Source organism: Hyperolius riggenbachi, chromosome 1, assembly GCF_040937935.1.
Source record: "Hyperolius riggenbachi isolate aHypRig1 chromosome 1, aHypRig1.pri, whole genome shotgun sequence".
NCBI classification, from domain to species: domain Eukaryota; kingdom Metazoa; phylum Chordata; class Amphibia; order Anura; family Hyperoliidae; genus Hyperolius; species Hyperolius riggenbachi.
This window is the reverse complement of record NC_090646.1, coordinates 416,567,651-416,573,650: the sequence shown is the minus strand read 5'-3', so window position 1 is coordinate 416,573,650 and position 6,000 is coordinate 416,567,651. Positions and strand designations below refer to the sequence as shown.

The 6,000-nt window shown below is 45.9% G+C and overlaps 1 protein-coding gene across 1 annotated transcript in view; it reads left to right on the top strand.

Moving 5' to 3' along the window:
• Positions 1 to 1,512: 1,512 nt before the first annotated feature.
• Positions 1,513 to 6,000, top strand: part of CEMIP2 (cell migration inducing hyaluronidase 2) — a 145,740-nt gene continuing 141,252 nt past the window's right edge. The window contains exon 1 of the mRNA XM_068236357.1: positions 1,513 to 1,967. The gene's annotated coding sequence lies outside the window, so the exon portion shown is untranslated. The remainder of the gene's footprint in view (positions 1,968 to 6,000) is intronic.

The window sequence follows — 6,000 nt, the reverse complement described above, 5'->3', positions numbered from 1 at the left end:
GAATATGTAATTACGGATATGCGCGATTGTGAAAATTTACGTACAATTTTGCCTAATCGTAATTACAAACACTGGTTCGCACTTGCTGGGGCCCCAAAACCACCATGCGATACCCAGAGGGAAATGTGGGCGAGCCCTGGCTCTCTCACCTCCAGGAACTTCACCCCATCACCTCCAAACTGAATGCAAACTGCAAAACACACAATTGCCCACTACCAGTTCAGGCATTTTCCTACCTCTATCTGGCCAGCAGGCACCAGTCAGCCAATCAGGTGCATGGTCATGCACCCTTTGCCTGCCATACCGATCTAGCAGGATCTGCACAAATTAGCATTCAGGTGGGAGGCTTGGTTGGACGTAATCGTTGATTACATCTTTTACAGGGACCGCCGCGTGTAGGCATCTCCCACACAGTCCCCTCCCTAACCACTCACCTGTCAACCGCATCCTGGTAGCTGCAAAAACAGAAATTTAAAATCAAAAACACTGGTTCGCACGACAGCCAGGGGCCCCAGCCTCTCTCACTTGCTGGGGCCCCCAAACCACCATGCGATACCCAGAGGGAAATGTGGGCGAGCCCTGGCTCTCTCACCTCCAGAAGTCCCTACCAGGATGCGGTTGACAGGTGAGTGGTGGGAGGGGACTGTGTGGGAGATGCCTACACGCGGCGGTCCCTGTAAAAGATGTAATCAACGATTATGTCCAACCAAGCCTCCCACCTGAATGCTAATCTGTGCAGATCCTGCTAGATCGTTATGGCAGGCAAAGGGTGTATGACCGTGCACCTGATTGGCTGACTGGCGCCTGCTGGCCAGATAGAGGTAGGAAAATGCCTGAACTAATTGTAATTAGCAGATTACCATCATCACTACTCAGAACGCACCCTCTAGTGTAAGGGCTGGTTCAGACGGACGTTTGGAGGCGTCGCGTTTGTTGGCGTTGCGTTCGTGATGCGCTCAGGCTTTCAGCAGCGTTCGCATTGCGTTCGGATGCAGTCGCGTTTTTTCTTCCCCTAGGGGGACATTACCCGTCGCGGTTAACCGCCCCTGGAAGCAACATGTAGCTTCCAGGGGCTCCTTGAACGCCAGTAAAAATCGGGACCCGAACGCCGCGTTTGTGCAAACGCGCATAAAAGCTTGGTACAAACGCTCCCATTCACTTGAATGGGAGCGTTTAACGCCAAGCCCCGAACGCTGGCAGTAAACGCTCTGCAAACGTCCGTCTGAACCAGCCCTAATGTTTGCACTGTAGCCAAGCAGCTTTGCTATTATCATGCTGAGTGAGGAAACAGAGTTTGAAAAACTAATTTAATTTTGTAAAGTTATCCAATAAATGGTACCATCTATTCTATCCCACATCAAAACTTCAGTTCAGATGGCTAGCAAGGTCCAATGCGCTACTGCTTTTATCATTGATATTGTGCAGAGAAGGGTATGCAGTGTGTGCTTGAATCCAGTAGGGGCGCACTAGCGGCAGAGCCAGTGATGATGAATCCAGACTCCTCCTTTTGAGCCCCAGCAGCGCTCTCTCTCTCTCGCACAGACACACATATATATTGAGCCCCTCGTACTGTTAATGCAGAGCCGGACTTGGAAGTAAAGTGTACAGCAGAGCTGAGAATCTTTAGCTCTCTGCTGAGTCTGTCCCTCGTCGCTTCACTTCCTTCTGTCGGGACAGATACTTTGCAAAAGTGACACAGCCACCCCTTGTCTGCCGGGCTCTTGCACAGGCGACATCCTCGCCCTATAGAACACTAAACTCAATAAAGAGCAATACACAAAGCCTGGCAGCTCCTCCTTTGTTGTGCGGGAAGCAGGCTCCGAGGTGGGGAAGGCGGAGGAGACGTCATCTGTGGGAGGAAAACTTCTTGCACCTATTAAGCAACCGGTGCCCAGCAGAGAAGTGGCCTGTGTGACTGTGCCATGGCAAGGGGGACAGCGGCCAGCCCAGCGCACGTGTAAGTACCGGTAAGTACACAAGCGGGGGACCTACGGGGGGGCTTTATGCTACAGGAGGGCTGGGAGAGCACACTTCTCTCTGCTGAATGCCTGTGATGTCAGAGCTAGCTGTGATTACAGCGAATAATCACATGAGCAATGTGCTGACTCTCTAGACACTCATTACAGTCTGATCACAGTATACTTGTGTGATAATCCCACACTCTGATCACTCATACTGGGCATTCAGGAACTTCATGTCCCAATATAGTAATTCATTCTCTTGCATGCTTCATTCTTACTCATTGTACATTTGGCTGGTGGTCTGGATTTCCAGCTACATGTAGAAAATGTAGTGGCTACTCACTACTGAAATCTGCTCCATTACTTTACTGGTTAGTTATAGGAGTTTATACACTACCAGAGTGACAATGATAAGACACAGTAGAGGACTATCATTTCATTGCATTGAATCCATTACTATTGGGTGGTGAGGTCATTGTACTGCTACTGTATTTGCAACAGTGTGTCAGTCAGCTCAGCATCAATGTGTCCATATAAAGAGATGGTAAATATTGACAGATGCAGGGAGATATGTTTATTCAATTGTTTTGAACAGGAAGTGTGCACTTTAACTGGAAATTGTAGTACTACAAGGGTACTACACAGCATCTAATGGGAGATTTATTTAACCAGCTCCACACACAGCAAGCAAAGAAAGTGGTGTGAAGCTTGAATGCTGGTTGTTTTTGTTTGACAAAAGGTATTTGTGTGGTCTTTTCTGAAGCTTTACATACCTTGACTGTGTCTTCATGAAGTCCCATTCCTCAATTATTTTCACTCGCTGCTAATAGGCTACAATTCTGCCGGAATTCTACAGGCAGGTATTGGGAATGCATATATGCAAAAAGGGAGCCAGGAAAATTTGGCAGAATGGTACAGCAAGTAATTCTGCTGATATCCTAATCCTAACTTAACCCTATTTAAGGCCTTTTTCCCACATTCACGCTGCGAAATATGCAAGTGCCGTTGCAACACATTACACTTAGCTTTCTATGGGTTTCTTCCCAATGTGGTTGTGGTTTCCATTCATTATAATGAATGGAAATCACACTGCCTTTGCAGGAGTTTCTTAGCAATCATGCATTGTGATTCAGCATGAATGGAAACATCTGACATGCAGTCTATGCACTTCTGATGTCCATGCGGATCTTATCACAACACTAACCTACCCCTACCTACTCCTAAAAGGAATCTATACCTGCACACTCTTACCGGTAACTTACTATTCCGCTGCTTTCTCCACCGGCCCGACGCTTCAGCTATAAACATGTACACTTACTGTCACCTGCAGTGATTGGGGCTTAATCCCTCAGGCAACAGTCTTGGGGCCGACTGCTGTATAGATGTGTTGTTAGCCCATAGGCTAGCGAAGCATTCTGTTGCTGTGGAGAGCAGAGGATGGAAGATGGCACAGTGTATGACAGTTTAGATCCCTTGGCAATGAATCAGGGCTCTAGATATGCAAGACTCTCTGCAGAAGCTTCCATCGACCAGCCCTCTTGGACTAGAACACTCTAGCAGTTATATGAGGTTTGAGGCTTTAAAATATGTAAACCTACATTGCAGAAAATTCTACTCTAACCAAGAGATGCAGCATAGAATACTATTGTCAGATGTTGTCTTTGCTGTCATTTCTTGTGCCTTAGTTAAGCTATTATATGTTCTTGTGTGGAGGACTGGAGGTCATGGCTTATGAGATATCATGTGGTGAGCCAGTAGCTCATATTGTGAGTGTGTGGTAGAGGTAACAGCTGTGAGGTGGAGATTTGTGCTTTCCTTTCTAGTTGTTTGCTTTGTCCCATAGACAAATGAACTTGGTGGTCTCAAGCTGAGAATGGTGTGACAAGCACTGGCCACAGTGCTTCTATGCTCAAATGGTGCCTATACCCTACAGTAGCAATGTAACATCTCTCCTCTGCTTGCAATTATGAGCTAGTGGATAGGTTAAGGGCTCGTTTCCACTATCGCGAATCCGCATGTGTCCAACACATGCGGATTCGCACATGTAATGCAAGTGGATGGGCCTGTTTCCACTGTAGCGTTGTTGAGGTGCGTTTTTTTCAGCGGTAAAAAAACGCTCAAAAGAGTCAACGAATTCGCCTGCGAGTGGAATGCATGCGAATCGCCGCTAATGTATTTAATAGGGAAATCGCATGCGGCTTTGTCATGCGGATTTCCCCGCGATTTCGCATGCGATTTCGCATGAAAGCCAATGGAACTTAACACAGGCAGTGACATGGTTAAATTCGCATGGCTCCTTGCCATGCGAAATCGCATGCGAAATCGCGGGGAAATCCGCATGGGGAAACGCAGCCGCATGCGATTTCTTCAGCGGTGGAATCCAGGCGATTCCGCACCGCTACAGTGGAAACAAGCCCTAAATGTGCACTAGACTAGCAAAATCACAATGAAGGAGGTAAACTAATTAAATAAACTAATATATATATATATATATATATATATATATATTGAAATTGCTAAGAATAATGCCACTCATTACACAAAATGTGTACCTTGACTGTGAGCACACAGTCACCTAGCTACTTCACCATTATCCAAACACAGGTCATGGGATTGTCCATACTGCTGACAGTCACTCATTTACTGCAGATGTGGAAAATAGCAGGCTTTGTGTAGCATATTATTTGTGCAGAAAAAGGAAATGCTTCAATGTTTTACTGAAACCGAGTACAGGTTCCAGGATAGAAAATTAAAGTGTACCTGTAGGCAAAAAAGTGCCCAAGGCAGGTAATCACCTTAGAAGAGGTAAGCCTCTGGATAAACCTGAGGCTTCCCGCATACCCCTCGAGCTTGCCATTCAAAGGCCGGGCCCCATGAAGGGTTTGTCAAAGAGGTGTGTATGCGGCATCGCTCCCATTCGTGAACAAGCATGGCTGCAGAGAGCCGCTCGTGCAGAGGTTTTTCCATTTATTCACAGAGGGCAGCGCGGCTGTGAACTCTTAGAGGGTCCTGGGCAGAGGCAGTGGTCTTGAGAAGGATGTGGGAAGCCTCTGGAGGATCCAGGGGTTTTTTTCTACCGAGGTAAGGATGTGACTTTTTTCCAGAGCTGTGGACTCGGTACAAAAAAAAAATCACCTGACTCTGAATGAAACCTCCGACTCTGACTCAAGGTTCCGACTCCTTGACTCCAACTCCTTAGTCTAATACTTACCAGTGCTGTGGAGTTGGTACTGAAATCATCCAACTCCGACCCCTCAGTTTATGAAACCACCGACTTCAGGTATCCAAAAATTGCTCCGACTCCACTACCCTGCTTTTTGTAAAAAAAAACAAAAGAAAAAAAGAATTAAAGTCAAACGTTTGCTATAAGTGTTGTTTTAGAAATTTATATCTGACCACTAATTACATTTAATTTGAAAAACGTTTGTAACAGAGATACATGTTTAAATCTTCTTTAGCTGAGTGAATAGGGAGTTTCAACTTAAATAGGATAGGCTTTCAATGGTATTATGTGCATGGTTTTGGTGCCTGTCCTTGTCCTGTATTCATGCATTATAGTGTGAGTATTCCTTCATAGCTGTGTGTGTACATGTAAAATCTCCTGACAGTTCTTGTGGTTTTGGTGCCTGTCCTTGTCCTGTATTCCTGCATTATAGTGTGAGTATTCCTTCATAGCTGTGCGTATACGGTACATGTCAAATCTCCTGACAGTTCTTGTGGTTTTGGAACCTGTCCTTGTCCTGTATTCCTGCATTAAAGTGTGAGTATTCCTTCCTAGCTGTGCGCATACATGTATATTCTCCTGGCAGTTCTTGTGGTATTGGTGCCTGTCCTTGTCCTGTATTCATGCATTATAAAGTGAGTATTCCTTCCTAGCTGTGCATATACAGTACATGTAAAATCTCCTGACGGTTCTTGTGGTTTTGGTGCCTGTCCTCATCCTGTATTCCTGCATTATAGTGTGAGTATTCCTTCATTGCTGTGCATATACAGTACATGTAAATCCTCCTGACGGTTCTTGTGGTTTTGGTGCCTGTCC